At 48.8% G+C, this 27007-nt stretch overlaps 1 protein-coding gene and 1 non-coding gene across 3 annotated transcripts in view; one reads left to right on the top strand and one right to left on the bottom strand.

Annotated features, from left to right (window-relative positions):
- Positions 1-6741: 6741 nt before the first annotated feature.
- Positions 6742-27007, top strand: part of CYFIP1 (cytoplasmic FMR1 interacting protein 1) — a 92607-nt gene continuing 72341 nt past the window's right edge. For both annotated transcript variants that reach the window (XM_036012742.1, XM_036012741.1), the window contains exon 1: positions 6742-6865. The gene's annotated coding sequence lies outside the window, so the exon portion shown is untranslated. The remainder of the gene's footprint in view (positions 6866-27007) is intronic.
- Positions 16194-16300, bottom strand: LOC114489812. Its single transcript, XR_003683887.1, has one exon. It is a non-coding gene; the product is annotated as a U6 spliceosomal RNA (small nuclear RNA).

Genomic DNA, 27007 nt, shown 5'->3' on the forward strand with positions numbered 1-27007 from the left:
ATAAATAAATAAAACCTTTTAAAAAATCTTTTAAAAATTACTGAAAAAAAAAAAGAAATATATATCCTCAAGTGAGGCTAAAAAATTTTTTTTAAATTCCTGATCTGGTAATTCCAACATGGCTGCCATGTCTGAGCCAGGCTCTGTGCTTGCTCTGTCTCTTCAAACTGTGATGTTCGCCCTTTGGTATACCTTGTGATTTTTCTTCAAAGAGACATTTGATGTGCTGGGTAAAAGGATTTGTGGTAAACAGGCCTTCCTTGATGTGGCAGTAAGGTGACAGGGGAGGGGGAGCGTTTCCTAGTCTCCGTCACCGAAAACTCGGTCTTTTAGTGAGCCTCTGTCCCTGGCCGTGAATGTCACTGGCGTGTCTTAGTTGTTTCCTCTCCTTTTGGTGGGACCAGATAGTTAGAGGGAGCTGGCATTGAGTATTTCCCTTCACTGAGGTTGGTTATGTTACCAGACAGGGGCCCGGCCCAGAGTGGGGCTGCCTGGGGCCAGCTGTAGGGTGTGGGTTCTTGACTTCACGTGGGAAAGATTTCACAACACGAGTCCAGGTGACTGCGAGGGTCTGTTTATTGAAGCTGGGGACAGTGAAACAGGGAGGGGCTTAGCGTGGAAGAAGCATCGGAAAAGCCCAGGCAGGGCTGCCTTTGCTCCCTGGGAAGTCAGAGAAGAGGGGGCCTTGGGGACAAGTTCAGGGGGCCCTGGATGCAAGTCCCGTGGGGACCTTCAGAGTTTAGGAGATGCGCACTCCTGTGGGGGAAGGAGAGGGGGAAGAGAAAGGCACAGGCATGCTTCTGGAAGGGGGAGCAGGCCCTGGACCCTTTGACTTGAGGCCTTTCTCTCTGTCTGGCAGGCGGGAATCTTACGGGAGGGTTTTGGCAGAATATTCATCAGTCCCCAGGTGTGTCCCTTCAGGGTCGTGGTCTCCACTGACTGGTCAGGGACAGAGCAGGGGGTCCTCAGTCCCTGCAGCTGGTCCTGGCCCCGCCTACCTGGTTTTGCTGCTTTTCTGGGGCTGGGGTTGAAACACAACTGGGGCCTAGATGTTGTCTCCAGGGAGGTGACCTTTGGTATCCGGCTGTAAAATGCTCAGCCAGTTTGCTCAGCTACCTGCCTCAGTTTCCCTATTCCACTTGCCAAAGAATTTAGATTTTATTTTTAGAGAAAGGAGAAGGGAGGGAGAAAGAGAGGGAAAGAAACATGGATGTGAGAGAGAAACATCGCGTGCCCCTAATCAGAGACCTGGACCACAACCCAGGCATGTGGCCTGACCGGGAATCGAACCCGTGACCTTCCAGTTTGCAGGGCAATGGACAACCAATCAGTTGAGCCATACTGGTCAGGGCTCCTTTGACATTCTACTTGTTAGGACAGAGTGACGAATTTCGAGCTCCAGCCCTGAAAGTGAATCTCTATAATTTCTATTTCTTTGTTGATATTCTCATTTTGTTTGTGTATCAACCTGTCAAAATTTGCTCATATTTTGCTTTCTGATTTCTTTTAGTCCTCACCCAAATCTTCTGAAACTCACCAATTATGTTTAAGACTGTTGTTTCAAAGTGTTCGTCGAATAAGTCTGAAGCTTCTGTTACTTTAGGGTGAGTTTTGGGAGATTTATTTTGTTCCTTTGAATGAGTCACATTTCTCTGAGATATATATATATATCTATATATATATCTATATATATATATCTTATGAGCATCTGTTCAAAATTGGGCACTTGAGAAAACACGTACAGCCCTGACTGGTGTTGCTCAGTTGGTGGCAGCGTTGCCCCACAAAGTAAAAAATTCCACGTCAATCCCACGTTCAATTCCACGTCAGGGCACATGCCCAGACTGCGGGTCCAGTTCCTGGTCCGGGGGCCTCTGAGAGACAACCCATTGATGTTTCTGTCATATCAATCTTTCCTTCCCTGTCTTTTTTTCTAAAAGATTTTGTTTATTTATTTTTAAACAGGGGAAAGGAGGGAGAAAGAGAGAGAGAAACATCAATGTGCGGTTGCTGGGGACCTGGCCCACAACCCAGGCATGTGCCCTGACTGGGGATTGAACTGGTGACCCTTTGATTCTCAGGCAGGCGCTCAATCCACTGAGCCACACCAGCCAGGGTTCCTTCCCTGTCTTTTGTCTTCTCTTCCCCTTTCTCTAAAAATAAACACATAAAACTTAGAAAGAGAAAAAAAAAACAGCCTTCGCTGGTTTGGCTCAGTGGATTGAGTGCCTGCCTGAGAATCAAAGGGTCACCAGTTCAATCCCCAGTCAGGACACATGCCTGGGTTGTGGGCCAGGTCCCCAGTAGGGGGCGCGTGAGAGGCAACCACACACCGGAGACAACCACACACTGATGTTGATGGTTCTCTTCCTCTTTCTCCCTCCCCTCTGCTCTCTAAAAATAAATAAATAAAAGCTTTTAAAGAGATGAAGAAACTGTCCCCGTGGAGAGGGGTGGACAGGTGGGGGGGGCGTGGATGATACTTAGGAGTCCAACACGTTTACTAGGCCTGAGTATATGAGCCCCTCCCCAATATGTACAGCTGAGCTACTTTATAAGAAGTCTTATTTCTCAGGGCCTTAAATGTTTTGTACTCTCTCCCCACGACCCAGGCGCCCAGAGGTCTGGAATACCCCTGTAGCCTTTCACTATACTCCGGCGCCCAGTACTGCTCTCACCCGCCTCCAGCCTGCGGTCCAAACGGATCCCCAGCTTCCGGTCAGCGCTCCAGTCTCCTAGGACAGAGGAAACAGTCCCTCCCCCAGCCCAGCCCGCAGACCAGTCAGAGCGCTGCGAACAACTTCCACTTTTTCCTTCCACCCGGAGGGAGAAACCAGGAGTCCAGTGGCTTCCTCCTCACTGTTCCACATCGGGGAGGCAGTGGGTGAGGATGATCAAAAATAAACCTAGGGCCCTGGCTGACTAGCTGTGTTGGTTAGAGCGACATCCTCAAACGCCAAAGTTGCGAACTCCATCCCGAGTCAGGACATGTACGACAATCACCCAATGAGTGCATCAATAAGCAGAACAACACCCCTGGCTGGGGTGTCTCAGTGGATTGAGGGGCCTGCGAACCAAAGGGTCGCGGGTTGGATTCCCAGTCGAGGCACACGTTTGGGTTGCAGGCCAGGTCCCCAGTTAGGGGGTGCATGAGAGGCAACCACACATTCATGTTCCTCTCCCTTTCTTTCTCCCTCCCTTCCCCTCTCTCTAAAAATAAATAAAGAAAATCTTTAAATAAAGTGCTTTGAAAATTTCGTTTGGAAGATATATATTTTTAATTTTTAGAAAGAGGGCAAGGGAGGGAGAGAGGGAGGGAGAGAAATATGAATGTGTGGTTGCCTCTTGCATTTTGCAGGTCCCTTCTGGGTACCTGGACTGCAGCCCAGGCATGTCCCCTGACTGGGAATTGAACCAGTGACACTTTGGTTTAGCAGGCTGGTGGTCAATCTACTGAGCTGTATCAGCCAGGGCTGTTTGGAGTATCTTGAATGCATAGTTCTGGTTGTGCATCCCTTACGTGGCTACAGATCCCGGAATCTGGAGTTCTCGTGAAACTCCTTTGATCAATGCAGTGTTTGCTGGGTGTTTTGGATGGTGGGGGAGACGAGGGCCCAGAGTTTCCTACTCGGCCATCTTGCTCACACCAAGCAATATGTTCTCTTTTGTCTTTGGGAACATTACATAGTAATTTTGAGATTCATCCATTTTGTGAGCATATTTGGTTCAATCATTCTTTCCTTTGTATTAGTAATATTTCATTGTATGAATGTGCTACAATTTGTTTATCCAGTTTCCTAGTTACATACTTGGAGTTGTTTCTCATTTTTGACTATTATGAAGAAAGCTCATAAGAACGTTTATGGCCCTGGCTGGTGTGGTGCAGTGGATTGAGTGCCAGCCTGCAAGCCAAAGGGTCATGGGTTCGATTCCCAGTCACGGCACATGCCTGTTGTGGGCCAGATCCCCAGTAAGGGGCATGTGAGAGTCAACAGATTGCTGTTTCTCTCACACATCGATCATTCTCTCCCTCTCTTTTTCCCTTCCTTCCCCTCTCTCTGGGAATAAATAAAATCTAAAAAAAAAAAAAAAAAAAAAGACTTTCCCTTCCCCTTTGAAAGAGTTTCCCTTCTCCGTGGACTGCTAAGCCCAAGATCAAGATGCTGACCGATTAGTGTCTGGTCAGAGCCCACTTCCTGGCTCACAGTACTGCGTCCTCACGTAGTAGAGAGGATGAAGGATCTCTCCGAGGCCTGTTTTCTAAAAACATTCCCCCATTCCTGAGGGGTCCACCTGGACGACCTAATAATCATTTCCAAAGGCCCCACCTGTAAACACCAACACATTCTTTGGGTATTAGATTTTAACATATGAATTTTTAAGGGACACAAACACTTAGCCTCTATCAGGCCTTTTTTTCTCACTATTTTGTTCCATTGACCTATTTGTACATCCTTATGCCGATACTATACTATTTTAGTTACTGTGGCTTTGTGAAATTGGTATTGTTTCTTCCAAATACATCATAGAATCCACCAGGGAAGCTATATAACTTGAGATTTCCTTTGTGAGAACATTCTAAATTACAAATTAATTTGTTTTTCCTCTGCCAGTATGGAACTAGGGAACTATTCATATTTCCATTTCTTTTTTTTTAAGCCAGCTTTTTGGGGCTTTCTTGTTTGGTCATTTGTTTCCCAGTTTGTTCCTTCACTTCTGCTTTCCTTGGATTCAATTTTTGCTTTCCTAACTTTTTTAAAGAATAAAATCTATTTTCTTTTATTTTTTAAAAAAGATTTTATTTTTAGAGAGAGGGGAAGGAAGGAGAAAGAGGGAAACATCATTGTGTGGATGCCCCTTGTGCATCTCCTACTGGGGACTTGCCCCACAACCCAAGCATGTGCCCTGACTGGGAATCGAACTGAGTATGCTTGACTATGCTTTGCTTCACAGCCTGAACTCAATCCACTGAGCTACACCAGCTACACCAGTCAGGAGTCTTTTTTTCTTTTTAATATTTTATTTTTAGAGGGAGGAGAAGGGGGGGATAAAAAGAGAGAAACATCAATATGTAGTTAGTTCCCTCTCAAATTCTACCTCCTGGGGACCTAACTGGGCATGTGCCCCACCTGGGAATCAAACCAGAAACCCTTTGGTTCGCAGGCCAGCGACACTCAATCCACTGAGCCACATCAGCCAAGGCTATTTTCCATCTTTTTAATTTCAACCTCTTTCTGTCCTTATATTTAAAGCATGTCTCTTTTAAACAGCATATTTGGGTTTTGTTGCTATCCAGGGTGATACTCTATGTTTAATTGGAGAGTTTTAGTCCATTTACGCTTAATGTAATTACTGATGGGTGCATTTAAGCCACTGGCTTGTTCTGTGTTACTGTTTGCCCTGTGAGCTTTTTGCTCATTCTGTGCCTTTCCTAGATTGAGTATATATTTTTCTTAAAGATTATTTATTTATTTATAGGGGGTGAGGGAGAGAATCGTCAATGTGCAGTTGCCTCTTATGCGCCCCCTACTGGGGACCTAGCCCACAACCCAGGCATGTGCCCTGACTGGGAATGGAATTTGTAATTCTTTTGTTCCCAGGCCGGTGCTCAATCCGCTGAGCCACACCAGCCAGGTCAGATTGAGTATATTTTAACATTTCATTTTCTTTCCTCTCTTGGATTTTTAGTTATGCCTTTTTTTTTGTATTAATGACTCTAGGGATTCCAGTGTTTTTAAAATTATCCCAATATACCTTGACTGTGCAGTCTATCATTTCACTTACAACGTAAAGCAAGCAAACGAACAGACAGACAGACAAAGGAGACCTTTCGAATGTAATTTAGACACTCATCTCCGGGCAGAAACAAGCAGTAATTTGCTGATTGAAAATGTGTGAGCTAGGGACTAGAAAGTCACTCGAAGCCCACGCCGTGTGGGAGTGGGAGGGAAAAAGTGTTCTCCGAATTGAGACTACTAACTAATCAGCACCCAACTGCTGTAATTCTGTAAAATCCAGGGGACTTCCAGGGGCAATCAAACAGCTCGTGGTTAGAATTCCCACCGACCGCCTACATCACCGTCTCCAGTAGCGCCCGGAGCCGGGGGTGCAGGCGGAGTGAGAGGCCAGTGTGGCGCAGTTTCTCCCCTGAGTGGGACTGTGACACGCTCCCCGCTGCTCGGCGTTTCCGTGTGACGTGCTGCTTCCCTGAATCCAGAGTTTTCTGGGTCTAGTTCCAGCCAGGCTTTCTTCTCTCAGCCGCTTCCACAAGCTCGGGCAGGCGCTGGCTCCGGCTAGGCCGGGGGCGGGGGGTAATGGGTCGTACACATGTGATCACTGCAGGGACCCGATGGAGTCACTTTCTCCCCGGCGGGGGCGCGTCGCCCAGGTTCCCGCCGCCGGCGGCGCTCCGGCGGAGGAGCGCAGGTGTGCGCGCCCTGGGGGTTCCCAGCCGCCCGGAGCCAAGACCCTTCTGCAAGCAGCTCATGCCACCTACGCACCGCCCTGACCGCATGGAGCCCCGGGACGGGGTGTGCAGCCCCGAGGTCCCGCGCAGAGCCTGGGTGGCCCTGGCCTGCAGGAGGCCCTCGCGCACTTCTTCCCCGCGAGCAGCCCGGACAGTCGGAGTGGAGAGCGGCCGGCGCCACTCCCGCGTCCCTTCCAGGCGGCGGAGGGCGCGGCAGAGCCGGGAGGGAGGAGCGCGGGGAGGAAGGGGCCGAGCCGGGAGAGCCCCCGCCCCGGGAGGAAGGGGCGGAGGCCGGGTGTTTCCTGGCGCATTCCCGGCCCGCCCGAGTGACTCACTCCGGCAGGAAACTCCCAGGACCCGGGCAGGACCCTCGAGCCGCCGCCGCCGCTGCGGACCCAGGTGAGGACCGCTGCCGCCCCGCCCCGCGGTCCCGCGCGGTCCCGCATGGTCCCGCGAACTCCGGGCCACCCTAGGAACCGGGCTCGGGCCCCCGCGAGCGGCCGGGACTTGGCCTTCGGCGGCGCGGCCTCCCACGGCCTTGGGGACCCGGCGGGCACCCGCACGCCCGCCCTGGATCCCGCGGCCCACACGCGGCGCAGCTCCAGAGGGGCGGGGGTCACCCTCGTGTCGCAGTTATTGTTGGAAAGTGAGGAGCAGAAAGCTTGCACTGAGCTCGTGCGACGAGCCGCTCCCGGGTGGAAGCGGGAGGGTCCGGCCCAGCGAAACCGCTGCGGGTTCCGGGGTGACCTGGGCTTTGTTGAGCGCGGTGGTTGGGGCGCGCGCCGCCCCTACAGCCCTGCGGGATTCGGGGTGAGCCCGGGTGCTAGCGCTGGGCTGGCAGGGCAGAGTGAGAGCGAAAGGGTAGAAGAGCGACGGGGACACGGGCTTTGGGAGCGTGTCGCACACAGAGCGCCGCCCGGTCCGTGGCCTCTTCTCCCGCGTTGTCCAAACGGCACGGACCGCGGTGGCTGCTCCAGCCCGAAGCGCAAGGTCCGCGCGTCCCGGAGCGATGGAGCCTCAGCAGGGTTTCCTGTCGGGGCGGACAGGGTCCCAGGGCCCCGGACAGCGTCTCGCCGCAGCTTCGCGAGCCCGGTGGTGTGTCTTGCCCCTTTTCTAACGCGACTCCTTAAACTGATCCGTGATTGGAGCCGCGGCGATTCCCGGGACCGGAGCTCCGATCGCCGGCCTTGGCTACTCGTCGGCAACGCCAGAAAGTCGTGTCCAGGCTCCGGCGACGCGGCGGGGTCCGTGCCGGGCCTGGCGAGGGGCCCAGGCGGCGGTCCCCGTGCCTGCAAGCGGTCAGTGGCCGTCCGCGTGCAGAGCGGAAGGGAAGAATGGCCTTCACATCAACGTGGCCCCCGCAGGTGTGCCTTCGCCAGGAGTTCAGTGGGAAGCGGGTGCTGTCGGTTTCCACGCCGCCCTCCCGCCCCCGGGGCTTCAGCTCCGGGCCTGAGACGAACAGGGAATTGCGGAGGAAAACATTTCCCGAGTTCATACGTCTGTTTGTGTGCTGATAGGCCGCTCAAAGACAATGAACCCCTCAAAAGTTTTTTTTGTTTTGTATGTGTGTTTACCTGAACTTATTTTTAAATTTACATGTAGTAAAAGTCACTTCTTGCTGTACAGTTCAGTGAATTTTGACAAATGCATAGTCTGCCTTTGGCTTAACAATTACCCCTAAAATTCCCTCCTGCTCCCCCTTTGAGGGCCATCTCCTTCCCCGTTTTTATAAAGCATTTATTTTATTTATTTTTGGAGGGAGAGGAAGGGAGGGAGAAAGAGAGGGAGAGAAGCATCAATGTGTGGTTGCCCCCCCCACCCCCCGGCGTGGCGCCCCCTACTGGGGACCTGGCCCACAACCCAGGCGTGTGCCCTGACTGTGAATTGAACCTGCGAACCTTTGGTTCACAGGCCAGCGCTCAATGCACTGAGCCACACCAGCCAGCCCTCCCCCTTGGCAACCATGGGGGTGGCCTCCATTCCTACAGTATTGCTTTTTCCTCCCAGGAATGTTCTATGTAGTCTGGAGTCTGGCTTAGTTCACTTAGCACCGCCCAGGCATGTGCCCCAACTGGGAATTGAATTGGCAACCCTTTGATTCACAGGCCAGTGCTCAATCCACTGAGCCACACCAGCTGGGGCTCAAGTAATATTTTTAAGTCATGAAAAAAATTACAGAACTGCAACTCATTTAAAAATTTAAATACTGCGTTCCTGGCTGGTGTGGCTCAGCGGATTGTCCGCCAGCCTGTGAACCCAAAGCTCACTAGTTTGATTCCTGGTCAGGGCACATTCATGGGTTGCAGGCCAGGTCCCCAGTAGGGGGTGCAGGAGAAGCAACCAACTCATGTTTCTCTGGTTCATTGATGAAAAAAAATTTAAACAGTACAGAACTACTTACACCAAAAACAAAATTCTGCCAGTACTTCGATGGTACTTTGGTCATGCCTTTTCTGGGCAAACACATAGTTTCATTTTTGTGTGTTATTTTGGTAACATAATGAGATTATATTGTATATGTCATCATACCTTTCACTTGATCATCTTGGCTCACTTAAATATCTTAGAGATTGTTTTTTGTTTTTTTTTTAATTTTTTTTTAATCCTCACCTGAGGAAATTTTTTCCTTGTTTTTAGAGAGAGGGGGAGGGAAAAAGAAACATCTATGCCAGAAACAGAAGCATCAATTAATTGTCTCCTGTAAGTGCCCTGACCAGGAATCGAACTTGCAACCTTTTGGTTATGGGATGATACTCTAACCAGATGAGCCACACTGGCTAGGGCAAGATCTTAGAAATTTCTATATGTTGGCGTATATAGTATATACACTCAGCCTCCCTGTAGTCTTTTTTCATTCTTTTTAATGGCTGTACGAGTATAATATTCCATAGAATAGATGTGCCATAATTTATTAATCAGCCTCCTATTAATTGACGTTGTTTCAATACTTATGTCTAGATGTCTTTGTGCAACACTCAGGTTTATCATTCTGGAAGTGAATTTGGGTTTAAATAATAGCGAACATTTCTTGAGTAGTTCTTTTACTCTCTTTTTAAAAAAATATTTTATTCATTTACTTTTAGACAGAGGGAAGGGGAGAAGGAGAGAAACATCAGTATGTAATTGTCTCTTGTGTGCCCCCTACTGGGGACCTGGCCCACAACCCAGGCTTGTGGCCTGACAGGGAATTGAACCGGAGGCCCTTGGGTTCAGCACTCAATCCACTGAGCCACACCAGCCAGAGCGATCTTTTAAAAAACTTTATTGACAAATACAGGCTGTGGGGCTGCAGCTTGCTAACTCCTGCCCTAAGTACTTTACGTACAAATGCTTCTCACAGCCCTCAGCGGCAGGTACAGTGATCATTCCCACTCTGAGTAAGAGGAGACTGACAGAGAGAGATGAAATATGGGCCCGAGTTCACATGCCCGGTACGCAGCAGAGCCAGACTTTGGATCCAACCACGTGACTCGCACGCTCCAGGTTAAAAATGAGAAAGAAGCTGTTAGACCCAGAGTGGGAGACCCTGGGGCCTGCCTCTCCCATGCTCTCTGTTCACCCGCCTGTGATTCTTCAAAGGCACCGTGTTGCTCGGGTATCACACCAGAAACACCCAGCTACTGGCTCCCCAGCTGTGCCATACTGTCCCCTCTGCCCCTCTCACTGTGCCACTGTCTGTGTCCTGGCTGTTGATCCTTTTTCACGGGCACCAGCTTCAAGGGAGGTCAGCTTAATCCCTGCCTGGTGCCACCCAGCTAGCCCGTGGGAGGAAAGAGAGACTTCAGCAGGTGACTGTTGGTATATCTACTCCTAATGTGACCACCTGAGCCCCGGGGGAGGGGGGGCAGGTGGCTTGGCCTGCTGTGCCCTGTTTCCTTTTTCCATGACATGGAAAAAGTAGCTATTAGCTTGTTGCCTTGGCTGGTGTGGCTCAGTGCATTGAGTGTCAGCGTGTGAACCAAAGAGTCGCAGGTTCAATTCCCAGTCAGGGCACATGCCAGGGTTATGGGCCAGGTCCCCAGTAGGGGGCGCATGAGAGGCAACTACACATTGATCATCCCCATTCTTTTTTTTTTTTTAATATATTTTATTGATTATGCTATTACAGTTGTCCCATTTCCCCCCTTCTCTCCCCTCCACCCTGTACCCCCCTCTCACCCACATTTCCCCCTTTAGTTCATGTCCATGTGTCATATTTGTGAGTTCTTTAGTTTCTACATTTCCCGTACTATTCTTGCCCTCCCCCTATCTATTTTCAACCTACATTCTATGCTACTTATTCTCTATACCTTTTCCCCCTCTCCTCCTCCCACCCCCCTGCTGCTAACCCTCCATGTGCCCTCCATTTCTGTGGTTCTGTTCCTGTTCTAATTGTTTACTTAGTTTCTTTTGGTTTTGCTTTAGGTGTGGTTGTTAATATTTGTGAGTTTGCTGTCCTTTTACTATACATGTCTTTTCTTTATCTTCTTTTCTTAGATAAGTCCCTTTAGCATTTCATAAAATAAGGGCTTGGTGATGATGAACTCCTTTAACTTGACCTTATCTGAGAAGCACTTCATCTGCCCTTCCATTCTAAATGAGAGCTTTGCTGGATAGAGCAATCTGGGATGTAGGTCCTTGTCTTTCATGACTTGGAATATTTCTTTCCAGCCCCTTCTTGCCTGTAAGGTCTCTTTGGAGAAATCAGCTGACAGTCTGATGGGAACTCCTTTGTAGGTTACTGTCCCCTTACCTCTTGCTGCTTCTAGGATTCTCTCCTTCGTTTTTACCTTGGCTAATGTAATTACGATGTGCCTCGGTGTGTTTCTTCTTGGGTCCAACTTCTTTGGGGCTCTCTGAGCTTCTTGGATTTCTTGGAAGACTGTTCCCTTTGCCAGATTGGGGAAGTTCTCCTTTATTATTTGTTCAAATACGTGCTCAATCTGTTGCTTTTCCCCTTCCGATTCTGGTACCCCTATAATTCGGATATTGGAACGTTTAAAGGTGTCTTGGATGCTCTTAATCTTTTCCTCGATTTTTTGAATTCTTATTTCATCATGCTTTCCTGCTTGGTTGATTCTATCTTCCTTCTGGTCCACTGTATTGTTTTGAGACTCATATTCCTTCCTTTCACTATTGGCTCTCCTCCGCGTGCCTTCCTGCATCTGTTTTATGGTAATCTGCATTCTTTCATCTAAATTTTGTCCAAAATCAACCAGTTCCGTGAGCTTTCTGATCACCAGTGTTTTGAACTGCACATCTGATAGATTGGCTAATTCTTGGTCACTCAAAAGGATGAGTCCTGGGGGACTGATCTGCTCTGTTGAAAACATGTTTTTTTTTTCCTCGTCTCTCCTTTTTTTTTTTTTCCGGTTTGGTTGCTCTTGTTACTGTGGGGGGCAGAGCCTTAGGTGCTCACTGGGGCTGGGCGCCCCAGTCGCTAGATTATGACGTTATATGTGGGGGCGGGGCGGGAGCGGAGCGGGGCGGGAGAAAACAATGGCGGTAGTTCTGCTCCCCTGGACTCAGACCCTTGTCTGGGCTTCCGGGCCGTGAGTTCTGCCCTGGTCCACAATCGCTGCCCCTCTGGGTCCGCCAGCCGCAGCTTGCGTACTCAGGGATCACTGCTGCCTTCTTGCGCGCTGGATGGCTTTTGCGCCGATTTCGCGCCAAACCTTCCCCCGACCTCCGCGGGCCGCCGACCCAAGCCAGCCCCGCGCCCGCCCGGCTCGTCTTCTCCTACCAGTCCGGACGAACGCGTCTACTTCAACTTCCTGGCTGCCCGACTTCCATTCAGATAACTCCTCTGCCGGACCTGGGTGTTATTCTGATAGTAAATTATTGTTGTAAATTATTGGTTTTCTAATCTTGGTTGTACGAGGAGGTACGGTGCGTCCACCTATTCCTCTATCTTGCCGGAAGTCTCTTGATCATCCGCATTCTTAACTCCTATTACAGGTCATTACTAATTTACTTAAAGTCTCTTTAAAGTTTTTTTAAGTTTTTTTTATTATTGTTCAAGTTAAAGGATTTTAATTTGTTGATTTGAGAGGATGATTTTTTATTGTCCCACTCATTTATGCATTGGTTGATTCTTGTGTGTGCCCTGATTGGGAATCAAATCTGCAGTCTTTAGGTTTACCTGATAATGCTCCCAGCAAGCCACACCAGCCTGGACCGGTCTCCTATCTTTATCCTGTGAACCTTTGGCTGCCAGTGGGGACCTGAGCACAGCAGCTGTGCGGGAGCTAGTAGAGAGCCTAGGACCAGGAGGGGGTGGTGGGCTGACCAACGTAGCACCAACACCCAACACCAGTGGATCTCAGGTTATCCAATATGGGAAGGTTTCAGCATTCCAGGGATAAGATTTGAGATTTGCATTTAATTTTTTGTGGTCTCAGAACATGGCCTCAAGAAAATAGGGGTGTGTTTTTACCTTTGTGTTGGTTTGAACCTGGCATGTGCTAAAATGAAGCTCATGGAGTGTGCAGGGGGAAGGGAGAAAGAGAAACATCCATTATTAGTTAACTCTTGTGCGCCCCCTACTGGGGACCTGGTTGGAAACCCTGGCATGTGCCCTGACTCGAATCAAACCAGTGACCTTTTGGTTCGCAGGCCGATGCTCAGTCCACTGAGCCACACCAGCCCGGGGAAGACCAGCATCTTTGTGATTTATAGTTATCGCTCAGATACTCCACTAGCCAAGCTTGTTAGGCCCCGTTCTTTGCTCTCCCCTGGGTGGATTGCGCTCCACAGGGGAGAAAAACCAATGCTAGAGAGTGGTGAGTTCCACCTTGGAATGTGAATCCACAGCCACTGCCCAGAGCCAGCGTGGCCATTCCTGGTGCGCAGTTGTCGTGGCCAGAACTCAGGGTGGGTGTTGATTCTTGGAGATACCGACAGAAGAAGGTACACCGCTCTGAAGAACCCCACAGCCCTGAGTCAGAAGCAGTGATTGGGATTCAGATTCTATTTCAATCCCTGTGTAAAGCTTGACCTACTCAAGTTTTTAAAGAATTCCAACCCCTTGCTCTCCTCCCCCAAAATCCTGCCTGGCAGGACCCGTCTCCACAAAACCAATGAGCCTTATAACCACTTAGACTGCCCTGGCCGGTGTGGCTCAGTTGGTTGAAGCGTCACTTGGTAACCAACAGGTTGAAGGTTGGATCCTCGGTTAGGACACTTGGTTGCGGGTTCTATTCCCAATCGGGCACGTATGATCTCCGGTGCTGGCACGGACTCTTGATGTGTTGGAATCAGCTGTCCTCAGAGATCATTGAATGTAGCTACAGCTCAGAGATACTGTATTTAGTTCCAGTCCATTGAAATGCTGAAAAGAAAGGGAGCCACAAGAATTTTGGGCTTCTCAGTTCATATACAGTTAGGTTTATACTGCCATCCAGGGGTGTCAAACTCATTTTCACCGGGGGCCACATCAGCCTCATGGTTGCCTTCAGAGGGTCGAATGTAATTTTAGGACTGTATAAATGTAACTACTCCTTAACAGTTAAGTGAGAGCTTGGTGCTGCCACCAGCTAGAAACAAGGTGCTGGGCCAGATAAAACAGGGTGGAGGGCTGGATTTGGCCTGTGGGCCTTGTGTTTGCCACCTGTGCTGTAGTGTATTAAGTATGCAACAGCATTGTATCTTAAAAAATGTGCAAACCTTAATTGAAAGATACATTTTTTTTTTGCCCCGGGCTGGTGTGGCCTGGTGGATTGAGCGCCAGCCAGCCTGTGAACCGAAGGGTTGCCAGTTCGATTCCCAGTCAGGGCACATGCCTGGGTTGCAGGCCAGGTCCCCAGTAGGGGGTGCATGAGAGACAACCGCATGTTGATGTTTCCCCCTTTCTCCCTCCCTTCCCTTCTTTCTAAACAAGTAAATAAATAAAATATTTTTTAAAAAGGAAGATAAACTTTTGCTAAAAAATGCGTCGTAATCTTTTTGCTGGTGGAGGGTCTTGTCTCAGTGTTGTTGGTTGCTGACTTCATCAGGGTGGCGGTGGCAATTTCTTAAAGTAAGACAACCATGAATTTTCCTACATTGATTGAGTCTTCCTTTCACAAATGATTTTATTTACTTCCTTAAATTTTTACTGATTTGAGAGAGAGAGAGAAATATTGATTCATCATTCCACTTGATGCATTCATTGGTTGATTTTTGTATGTGTGCCCTGACTGGGGTCGAACCCGCAACCTTGGTGCATGGTGACAATGCTCTAACCAGCTGAGCAACCCCTCCAGGGCCCACAGGTGATTTCTTTGTAGCATGTTATGCTGTCTGGCAGCATTTTACCCACAGTAGAACTGTCAAAATAGGAGTGAATCCCTTCACCCCCTGCCAGTGCTCTTTCAACTAAGTTTAGGTAATATTCTAAATCTGTTGATATTTCACTCATTTTCACAGCTTAGTCATCACAGTAGATTCCATCTTAACCAGTAGGTCTCTCTGCTCATCCAGAAGAAGCTGCTCCTCATGCATTAATTACCATGAGGTTGCAGCAATGCACACTCCACTTCTAGCTGGAAAGCTGTTTCTGCCACAGGGGCAGCTGCTTCCTCCCCAGAAGTCTTCCACCCTCAAAGTCCTCCATGAGGGCTGGAATCCACTCTTCCAGATGCCTGTTGGTGTTGACAGCTTGGCCGCTTCCCATGAATTATGCATTTTTTAAAAAAAGATTTTATTTATTTATTTGTTTTAGAGAGGGAAGGGAGGGAGGGAGGGAGAGAGAGAGAGAGAAACATGAATGTGCGGTTGCTGGGGGCCGTGGCCTGCAACCCAGGCATGTGCCCTGACTGGGAATCGAACCTGCGATGCCTGGTTTGCAACCCGCGCTCAATCCACTGAGCTACACCAGCCAGGCCTCATGTTTTTATTTTTTAGAAATTTTTATTTATTTTTAGAGAAAGGGAAAGGGAGGGATAAAGGGAGGGACAGAAACACCGATGTAAGAGAGAAACATCGATTGGTTGCCTCTTGCACGAGCCCAACTGGGGACTGAACCTGTAACCCAGGCATGTGCCCTGACTGGAAATTGAGCTGGTGACTTTTCAGTTTGCAGGATGATGTGCCCAACCCACTGAGCCACAGCAGTGAGGGCATATGCATGTTTATAATGGCATCTAGAATGGTGACTTCTTTCCAGAAGGTTCTCAATTCACTTTGCCCAGATATGCAGCTACAGCCTTACAAAATGTATTTCTTCCATAGCAAGACTTGAAAGTCAAAACTACCCCTTGATCCCTGGGCTGCAGAGTAGATGCTGTGGTAGCAGCATGAAAATATTATTAACCTCGTTGTGTTAACACGTCTCCATCGGAGTTCTTGCCAGGACGAGGTGCTTTATCAGTGAGAAGTAATATTTTGAAAAGAACATTTTCCTGAGTGGTAGGTCTCAACAGTGGGCTTAAAATATTTATTAAACCACATTGCAAACATGAGCTGCCATCTGGCTTTGTTGTTCATTTACAGAGTGTACGTAGGCGGAGTAGAGTTAGATAGTTAAAAAAGAAAAAAAAAAGAATGCTTCAAGTCCTGGCTGGTGTAGCTTAGTAGATTGAGCACATTTGGTTCACAGGAACCGGCCTGTGAACCAAATGGTTGCCGGTTCGATTCCCAGTCAGGACATATGCCTGGGTCGCAGGCCAGGTTCCCAATAGGGGGCGTGCAAGAGGTAACCACACAAGGATGTTTCTCTCCCTCTGTTTCTCCCTCCCTCCCCCTCTCTCTACAAATAAATAAACCAAAAAAAAAAAAAATAGGCTTCATGAATTTGCATGTCATCCTTGCTCAGGGTCCACGCTAATCTTCTCTGGGTGGTTCCAATTTTGGTACATGTGCTGCTGAACTTAGCACCATTTAGCATAATTCTTAAGGGCTTGAGGATTTTTGGAATGGTAAGTGAGCGCTGGCTTTTTTAAGATTTTATTTTATTATTTATCTTTTAGAGAGAGGGGAAGGGAGGGAGAAAGAGAGGGAGAGAAACATCAATGTGTGGTTGCTTCTTTCTCGTCCCCTACTGGGGACCTAGCCTGCAACCTAGTCATGTGGCCTGACTGGGAATCGAACCAGCAACCTCTTGATATGCAAGCCAACATTCAGTCCACTGAATCACATCAGCTAGGCCCAGTGCAGGGTTATTAATTGTCCTAATCTCATTATTGTTGTGTCCTAGGGAAGAGGGAGGGAAAGGCCAGTCACTGGCCTAGTGAAACACATTATTTATCAGTTAAGTTTGTTGTCTTACATGGGCACGCTTTGTGTTGATCCCAAACAGAGCGGTAACATCAAAATCGCTGATCACAGGTCACCATGACAAAGATAATAATTTAAAAGTCTGAGCCCCGGCCAGGTGGCTCAGGTGGTTGCAGTATTGTCCCGGTATGCCAGGGTTATGGGTTCAATCCCTGGTCAGGGCACGTATAAGAACCAATGAATGCATCAATAAGTGTAACAACAAATCAATGTTTCTCTGTCTTCCTCTCTCTCTCTGTCTTTCTCAAAAAAAAATTAATAAATTAAAAAAAATTTAAAAAGAAATGTGAAACATTGTGAGAATTACCACAATGTGACACAGACATGAAATGAACAAATGCTGTTGGAAAAATGATTGCCAGATGCAGCATTGCCACACACTTTTAATTTGAAAAAAAAAAAAAAGAACGAAAATGTGATTCTGTGATGTGCAATCAGGCGAGGTGCTGTAAAAGGAGGCACACCTGTAACTAAGTGGGTTCAATCAAGCAGACTTGGTGCCCATACACCGTGACTCCACAGACTCTGGAGACCACACTGGTAGGTTTTACACTCACAGATTGTGTTTTTGTCTTTGCTAGGTTACGGGTTGGGTGTGTGTTAGTCAGGAGTCTACAGAGAAACAGAACCAATGGGATGTGCATGTATATATGTATAGGTAGATAGATTTATTTTAGGAAATTGGTTTATGTGACTTTGAAGTCTGGCAAGTCTGAATTTAGAGTATCCAGGGAGGGTTTTTTTTTTTTTAATTAAAAAATACATTTACTAATTTTCGAGAGACAGGAAAAGAAAAAAACATTGATGTGAGAGAGAAACATTCATTGGTATGCCCCCACTAGGGATTGAACTTGCAACCTTAGTATGTGCCCTGACCAGGAATCAAGCCTGTGGCCTTTTGGTGTATAGGACTGGGCTCCAACCAACTGAGCCACTCGGCCAGGGTCCAAGGATGATTTGAATATGCAGCTTGGGTCCAAAGGCATCTGAAGGCAGAATTCCTTCCTCTTTGTAAGGCCCTCAGTATGTTTTCTCTAAGACCTTCAACTGATTAATCGAGGCCCACCCCCATTATGAAGGGTGATCTGTTTTTCTTAAAGTCTGCTGATATAAATGTTAATCACGTCCAAAAAGTACCTTCACAGCAACATCTAGGCTGGTCTTTGACCAGAACCTGGACATGCCATAATACAGCCAAGTTGATACATAAACTTAACCACCATTGGGGGGAATTTTTATTTTGTGCTTTTGAAAACAAAACAAAACAAAACACCTGAGGGCATGTTCACCTATTTTTAGAGAGAGAGGAAGGGAGGGAGAGACATTGATCGCTGCCTCACATATGCGCCCCAACCGGGGATCGAACCTGCAACCTTCTGGCTCACAGGATGATGCTCCAGTAACTGAGCCAGGGAGCCAGGGCTTCATTTTGTTTTTAATAATTTGCATTTTCGGTAACTGCCTCCTCCAATGAAGACTGGGAGTGTGCACTGCAGGGTAAGCCCCACCCTTCAGAGCTACCAGCTCAGCCCAGGGCAGGTCTACACTGTCCCCCCTGCCCCCACCAGGAAGGGGGACCCCACACTGCCCCATGAGTCACTGTCAGACCTGCACGTGAGAGGCTGCGAGCCCCTTAGCATCTGCAAACGGCCACAGATATGCCAGCGGGGAGTGGGGTAGGCGCATTGGGGGACACCTCGGATGGCCGGGGTCCCGGGTGACCGCCACGGCAGACATGACTGCCTGTCCTGTGTGACCCTATGCCACGTTTTCAGTGGCTCACTGTGTGGCAGTCACAGGTTGTGGACTTAGAGCAGAGGCAGTGACTCTGGGCGGGCTCTGCGGAAGCTTCTGGAGCTCTCAGCTGCCCAGCTTCTGTCTCAGGGCCTCTGCAGGCTGAAAGATGTCAGGCCCCTTGAGAGTGTGACTCAGCCACAGACCCGGTGCAGGTGGCCCGCCCTCCAGGCTCTGGGGGCCTCTGGAGGTGTGTCGCAGTCGCATGCCTGCCTGTTCTGCAGATGTGGTGTGAGAGGCCCAGGCGCCCTGTGAATCCCTCCTTTGTACGCAGGCACACATTAGGGCCGGTCCTGCAAAGTGAGCCTCTGTGGGGCATTTCAGGGGCCTCAGAACCCAGTGTTTCAGGATCGTGGTGCTTTCACGTAGTGATCGGGGAGCTGATCGGCTCTCCAGGAGGTCCCATTATCATTGTCCCTTAGCCACCGGAGGGGACACTCAGGCCTGAAGGCCAAGTCGCAGTCTGGGGTCCTGAGCGTTAGGGCTTCAGTGCATGTATTTGGGGTGGGGGACAGTTCAGCCCCCACCTGGCCTCCGTCGCTCAGCTGGCCAGGTGCAGCTCCGACCTGTCCGGCCCATCTTCCCGCCCCTGCAGGCTCTCCCAGCTTTGGAGCTGGTGGGCTTCCTGCGGATGGCAGGCCTTTTGCCCCAGAGGCTCCCAGGAAGGGATGCCAGGGGAGCAGTGGCCCTTTGCCCCTTGTCCCCATCCTCGTGCCCAAGTTAATGCTTCCAAGTAGCCCAGGCTGCTTGGAAAGTTTAAAAGCATTATACCTATTTTTCATCATCTCTCCTTTCGTCTTTTATCCGTTTTTGTTGTTGTTAATTTTGTGAGCACAGTCGTTTTCAGCTGGTCACTCCATCCCTCATGCCGTTCTGAGCGTGAGCCCCAGCGGTGAATTGTTTACGAATATAGACAGTGCCTGTCTGAGCACGTTGGGCGATTGTAAAGCCTACGCCGTCGATAGCAGATATTACTAGTATTTGAGAAGGATGTAACCGAGGTGGAGGGGGCAGCGCGTCTGCCTGGTGGTCGCGGCGGCTCTGAAAGCTCCCCGCCCGCACCCTGGAGGAGCTGGCAGTAAACTGTTGTCGGGCCTGGGGCTGCCGACTCTCCTGGTTCCTCCCTCCCAGGACCACACCTTCCCAGAGGGTTTGCCTATTAGTCTTCTCCGGCTTTTGTGTCAAGGTACCACGAGCTGGGAGTTGGTCTTCTCTCAGTTGTGGAGGCTGGAAGTCCAAGGTCAAGGTGGTCACAGGAGTGGCTCCACCTCAGGCAGCTCTGCTTGGCTTGAGACGGCTGCCTGCCTGCTGTGGCGCCACGTGGCCGTTGCTCTCTGCGTGCCTGTCTCTGTCCTAACGTGTCTTCTTTTTTATTTTTATTTTATTATTTTATTTTTTTTGTTTATTTTTGTCTAGGATACCCTAATGCTCCAGTATTATTAGCTGAAAAATCTTTCTTCCACTTAATTGTGTTTGTCCTTTGTTAAAGATGGGTTCATGATATACGGGACTTTTTTTTTTACATTTTTTTTTAAAGATTTATTTATTTTTAGAGAGGGAAGGGAGGGAGAAAGAGAGAGAGAAACATCAATGTGCGGTTGCTGGGGACTGTGGCCTGCAACCCAGGCATGTGTCCTGACTTGGAATCGAACCTGCTACACTTTGCTTTGCAGCCTCCGCTCAATCCACTGAGCTACGCCAGCCAGGGCTCTAACGTGTCTTCTTAGAAGGACACCTGCTGTACTGTATTCAGGCCACCCAACCACTTCATGTTACTCTCATCACGTCTGTAGAAGCACATCTCATACAGTCGCAGTCTGGGGTCCTGGGTGTTAGGGCTTCCGTGCATGGATTTGTGGTGGGGGACAGTTCAGCCCTCCAGTTCACTTAGTTCAGACTCCGTGTGGTCGTTAGGGTTCCTCAGCCCCCTCCGCTGGCCCTCAGGGCTGTGGGCTCCTGCTGCTTGAGGACTCCGGCCACGGGCCAGGTGTTAGCTGTCAGCGAGGCTTCATTCCTCATCCGTTTTAGGGAAAAATACTGTTGGTGGGTGTTTTCTTCCATCCTTTCAAAGGATTTGAGGGTGCCTTCCACAACGGTTGGAGACCACTGTCGAGTTTTTCCAAGTGTGGGCCGCAGACGCCTACCTCAGAATCGAGTGTGTGTGTTGAGTGGGTGCCCAGAGCTCCCCAGCCCCCCAGAGTCGGGGTGAGGGCTGAGAGTTGGCATTTGCGCTCAGCCTCCTAGGGTGCTTTTCTGCAGTAAACTGTTTGGCTGCGGCCAGCTGGCACCTGAGCTCTGCGGGGACCCTGGGGGTGCTGGTGGGAGGAGCCCACTCTCAGGAATTTATGTTTCTTTGAATAAAGAGCTCATTTTGTCGGCTTTGTAGCAGCCTGGAAAACTGCCTGTTTGCAAAACAACTCTCACTTCTGGAATGCCATATTTTGCTGTGCACCCAGGGTTTTTGGCCCAGACTTTCAGGAAAAAAATCTTTCCTGTTAATTTTTAAACCCAATTATTCATTCATTCATTCATTCATTCATTTATATTTAGAAACAAAACCGATCATTGTCTTCCAGGGTATTATTTTGCATATGGGTATCATTATTGTTCTTGAGTTACACTTTTAATACTTAAGCATTAATAAAGGAATTAAAACTTTATATAGGTACAGAATTAGTACTACCCATGTATAATGCGCAACCTTATTTTTCCCTTAAAAATTTGGGCAAAAAAGTGTGCATTATGCACAGCAAAATACGGTACTTTTTAATTACCGCAGGGGGGAAAATATAGTCAATTAAAACTAAGTAGGGAGCCTTGGCCAGGTTAGAACACTGTTCCAATACCCAAGGTTGTGGGTTCGATCCCCAGTCAGGGCACATACAAGAAACAACCAGTGAGTGCATGAATAAGTGGAGCACCAAATCAGTGTTTCTCTCTGTCTCTCTCAAATCATCAAATCAATCAATAAAAAGGAAGAAAAAAAAACTAGGCAGGGAGGAACTTAAGAGTTTTAAGTAGGTGGGAGTGGCTGCCACACCAGGCCAGGCCACCTGCCTGGTTCCGGGCCCCTCAGGTCTGTAGGCAGAGTCCGGGGAGTGAGACTGCACAGCGGAGCTCAGCCAGAATCTTACAGGGTGGGGCAGCTTAGGTTTACAGCTGTGAGCACGCAACACAGTTTATTCTTGCATTATTATTAATCATCGTATTATTTTCCATGCAAACAACTGTAAACCTACTTTTGCCCCACCTTGTATGTTTATATGTTCACATATGTATATGCGTGTGTGTATATACATGTATATGAATATATTAAAAAACTGCTCATTGTGGGCAATGCCAAGATGGCACAGGCACCAAAAACAGTGTGGGTCGGACCCTCCGTAGGGATCTGGGTCCATATGGAGCAAGCTCCAAATGTCGCCCTTTGTCTCATCCATAAACGCTGTAGCACAGATCCAACTGTGCGCGCGCACACAAGATGTGCAACTGCTTTTTCCGGGGCCAGAGTGGAAGTGATGTGACACTTTTAAGATCTGTCCCTATTTGCCATAAACCACTTTCTTTTAGATTCGATATCTGGGAAGTGTAAAATTCTTTGGTAATTGAAGCTAAATATTTGCAGTGCGTATTTTTTAAACCAGACTGTAGCAATCAATGCCTGTGGACCTGTGGCCCGGAGCACTGGGGGCGTGGCTTCAGCCATGGGGCGTGGCTTGGAGCACTGGGGGTGTGGTCCGGAGCCCTGGGGGTGCGGCCTAGCGCTCAGGGTGTGGCCTGGGATGGGCGGCAGCTGGGCTGCTCTCTAGAAACTCAGTGCGTGGGGCACCCAGCAGCCAGAACAGGATAGAGGCCAGGACCCTCGTAGGGTCCGGGAAGGGCTCAGCTCCGAATGCGGCCTGTGGGAAGCAACACCTCCCTCCAGGCAAACACAGGGATTTCCAGGGAGAGCGCTCTGGTCGAGGAGATGTGGTTCACCTGTGGAGCGGGTGCAGGTGTAATAACCCGCATATCAGTGAGGAATCCCTGGAGCACACCGCCATTCAGGGCCTCATGACAAGTCTGGCTCGAGCCTTTTCACTTCCTTTCTTTTAGGGGGATATTCCATGGTGGCTATTTTTAAATGATTTCAAACACACAAACCATGCAGAAATAAAAATAGTACAGAGAGCACAGGGACAGCACTTTTTTCCCATCACTTTGAGGCTCGCTCGAGGTCACTTAAACACCTCGGTGTGTGTTTTCTAAGAACAGAGTGCCCTCTTACATGTCCAACTTCCGGCCCTTCACAGGAAAAGGGTGCTGACCCTGCCCTTGAGAATTCATTGTGCGAGAACTTTCCTCACGGTTCACAATAAGAGACCCTGTAAACAGCCTCAGGAGATGGGACACAAATCCTGTAGTCTCTTTGTTCAAAGGACTAGTGTGCACCTGTCCAAACAGCACTTGGAGCAAATGTGACCGTGTGTATTCATCTTTCTTTTTTAATTGACTTTTTTTTGAGAGAGAGACAGGAAGACGGGGGGGGGGGGAGAGAGGAGGAAAATTGAAGTTTTGTCCCACTTATTGATGCATTTATTGCTTGCTTGCTTGTATGTGCCATGACGGGATTGAATCCACAACTTTGGCATATCTGGAGGATGCTCTAACCGACTGAGCTACCTGGCCAGGGCGATGTTTGTTTTTTTAATTAGGAACTTTTTCCCTAGTTTCTAGCAGCCCTGGTTGCCCTGCCCGCCACACTTAATCTGGGTGACAAGCTGCAGTCCTTGCTGGCTGGCGACACAGAAAAACGCAGTGTGTTAAAATGTGGGGGAGAAAGACACAGTTTGGTAAAGTATGCATTTCTTCCAGAGAGGATTTATTGTACATGTAAATAGATTGCACAAAAATAGCGGATGTTTCTGCTTTTCTGAGAAGCACCATTATTTGCATAAAGAAGAGGAAGAAAATTGGCAGATGTCTTGAGTGTGTTAGAAGCACTCCGTAGTTTGCTGTTGTTTGGTTATGCAGTGGAGTTATAAAACAAAAAAACACAAGTTTGGGATTGCTGTGAAGACCCTGTTTCCAGCAAAAGGAGCAGGACGCAGTGGTTTGGGGCAGAGGGACAGCGACGCATGCGCAGGGCTCCGCCACAGGCTGGCTGGACGTGTGGATGCACATCAAAGCGTCAGTTCTGCATTTTCCTGCAGAAACTTGGTTTCATCGCATTTTGTAACCTTGATGTGGAGCTGCCCTGGCAGTTTCTATTTAAAACAAGGTGCCTGGGTGGGGCTCCCTCCCCTGCCTTGTGTCTGACACTGGTTCTGCTCCTGGCTCATACCCCCAGAGGGGGGCTCTAGGCCGAGTCTGTGCTGGACTCTGCCCCGGGCTGCCTCCCTCTGCCCTGCCCTGTCTGCCTGAGCTGGGCTAGCTCCTGGCCTCTGGGTTGGTGTCTCTGGGCCTGGGCCCTTCTGGTCCTTCCTCTGGGCATCCAGATGCTACTGCAGACACTGAGGGAGGGACTTGGGTCAGTTTTTACAGGAAAAGGGGGGGAAGGAGAGAGAGAGAGAAGGAGAGAAGAAGAGAGAAACATCAGTTCGTTTCACTTATTGATGAATTCACTGGTTGATTCTTGTGTGTGCCCTGACCCTCGAGATCGAGCTCACAACCTTGGTGTATTAGGACAGTGCTTTAACCAACTGAGCTATACAGCCAGGCCTTGGGGGGGTCAGCTTTTAATCTGTTTATAGGCTGGGTTAGCTTCCACTCCCAACTCACACACATCCCCCATCTCAACTCCCCATCTGGTTCCCAGCCCTGGGAAGCTTAATATTTATTAATGTGGCTGTACTTAGCACAGTTCTAATTTCACTTCTGTTTTCATGGACAGCAATTTCTCTATTAGGAGTTTTCCTTCATAAAAGTTATAGATTTTGTGAAACTATGTGCTGAGTTCCTTTGTGGGTGTGTGAGACCTATTGGATTTAGGATTTTTATTTATTTTTAGAGAGAAGGGAAGGGGGAGAGAAAAGAGGGAGGGAAACATCAATGTGTGATTGCCTCTAGTGTGCGCACTACTGGGCACCTGGCCCGAAACCTAGGCATGTGCCCTGACTGGGAATCGAACTGGAGACCCTTTGGTTCTCAGGCCAGCACTCAGTCCACTGAGCCATACCAGCCAGGGCTGTTTTCTTATGCTTTTAATCTCTTGGCACAACCCGTGTTCTGAGTAGAAAATCAGTCTGCTTTTTTTTTTTTGAGAGAGAGAGAGAGGGAAGGGAGGGGGAGAGAGAGAGAGAGAGAGAGAGAGAGAGAGAGAGAGAGAGAGAGAGAGAAACAGAAACATCAATGTGTGGTTGCTGGGGGCCGTGGCCTGCAACCCAGGCATGTGCCCTGACTGGGAATCGAACCTGCAACACTTTGGTTTGCAGCCCGAGCTCAATCCACTGAGCTACGCCAGCCAGGGCCAGTCTGCTGCTTTAATGTCTAAAAATTCTTTGCAGCTAAGTGTTCCTTTTTTCTTTCTTTTAACAAACTTTATAGTTGATGTACAGTATTATATTAGTTTCAGGTATACAACATGGTGATTCCACATTGATATCCCTTCCCATGTGATCGCCACACTAAGTCTGGTCCCACCTGTCACCATGCAAAGTTGCCACACCATTATTGACTATAATCCCCCTCCCTTCCCTCCCCTCCCTCCCATCCCCTCCCTCCCCTCCTCTTTTTCCCCCTCCCCTCTGACAACCAGGAGTTTATTCTGTCTCTATGAGTCTGTTTTTGTTTCACTTCATTTGTTCACTTTGATTTTTAACAATTCCAGATATAAGTGAAATCATAGGGTATTTGTCTCTCTCTGTCTGACTTACTTCACTTAGCACAATACCCTCTGGGTCTATCTATATTATTGCATTTTTTAAAAAAAAAGATTTTATTTATTTTAGACAGAGGGGAAGGGAGGGAGAGAGAGGGAGAGAAACATCAATGTGTGGACACTTCTCATGAGGCCCCTACTGGGCACCTGGTCCAGAACCCAAATATGTGCCCTGACTGGGAATTGAACCAGCGACCCTTTGGTTCACAGTCTGGCACTTAATTCACTGAGCCACTCCAGCCAGAGCCTTTCTTTTCTTTTCTTTTCTTTTCTTTTCTTTTCTTTTCTTTTCTTTTTTTTTTTTATGACTGAGTAATATTCCATTGTTTAAATGTATCTCCACTTTTTCATCCACTCGTCTGTTCATGGGCACTTGCATTGCTTCTGCATTTTGGCGATTGTAAATAATACTGCAGTGAACATAGGTGTGCGTGCATCTTTTCAAATTAGTGTTTTGTTTTTTGGGGGGGTAAATACCCAGAAGCGGAATTGCTCAGCCCTAAGGCAGCTGCATTTTTAATTTTTTCGAGGACCTTCCATTCTGGTTCCCACAGTGGCTGCACCAGTCTGCATTCCCATCAGCAGTGCACAGGGGTTCCCCTTTCTCCACAGTCTTGCCAGCACTTGCTGTTTGTGGATTTATTGGTGCCGGCCATTCAGACCGGCATGAGGTCATATCTCAGTGTGGTTTTAATTTGTCTCTCTGATAATGAGTGACATTGAACATCCTTTCATAGGTCTATTGGCCATGGTATGTCCTCTTTGGAGAAGTATCTCCAGTCCTCTGCTGATTTTTAAATAAGAATTGTTTGTTTTTTTCTGTATTAAGTTGCTTGAATTCCTTATACCTTTTGGGTGTTAACCCCTTATCCTCCGAGGTGTCTTTTGCAAATATCTTCTCCCATTCAGTGGGCTGTCTTTTCGTTGATGGTTCTTTTGTCTTTTTTGAGACTGTTGAGTCATAAGGGACTCCCTGTCCTTTAAACTGAACTTGTGGCAAAGGAGAGACGTGCCTTTCTTCCCTCCCACCTACCTCATGCTGCCCAGAAACGGAAAACAATCAAGTCATATTATTAAAAATAAGAAAGTCCTGTTATTAACGTTTCTTTGTGTAGACGTGTGTGATGACCTTTACGTTTTACAGAAATCATCCTTCCTTTTCCCTAGGACCCTTACGGTAGCCACCGCCCACCCCCGCCCTGGGTGGCTCTGGCAGGGGTTTGGGCTCCCCCTGCCTGTCCCCTGCCCCTCTGGCCAAGGCTGGCTTCCTAACACTGACTCCTGCCCCTGGTAAGTCACTTTGCTGACGGCTTTGTTCACCTCTGCCCTGGACCAGCATGGACGAAGTGCCCGGCCCTGGTGTCTGTGGCTTTGTCCTGCTCAGTGGCTATGGGGCCTCTGAGCCTCGCTCTGCTCATCCGTCAGTGACAGCTGCACCCTGAGGGCGGCGTGAGGATGACCTGGTGAGTTGTCAGCAGGGGTCTGGGGCTGAGGGAAGGCGGGGCCACATGAGGGAGAGAGGAGGTCACAGCGGGGGACAGGGGGCCAACATGCCAGGTGGGCACTGCCCCTCTGGTGGGCGGCTAGGAGGCTTCTGGTCTGTGCTGGGAGCCCCGCCTCCTGTGTTCCTGTGGCTGCTTGATGCCTCGCTTGTC

The sequence above is a fragment of the Phyllostomus discolor genome, chromosome 12 (genome assembly GCF_004126475.2).
Source record: "Phyllostomus discolor isolate MPI-MPIP mPhyDis1 chromosome 12, mPhyDis1.pri.v3, whole genome shotgun sequence".
Taxonomy (NCBI): Eukaryota; Metazoa; Chordata; class Mammalia; order Chiroptera; family Phyllostomidae; genus Phyllostomus; species Phyllostomus discolor.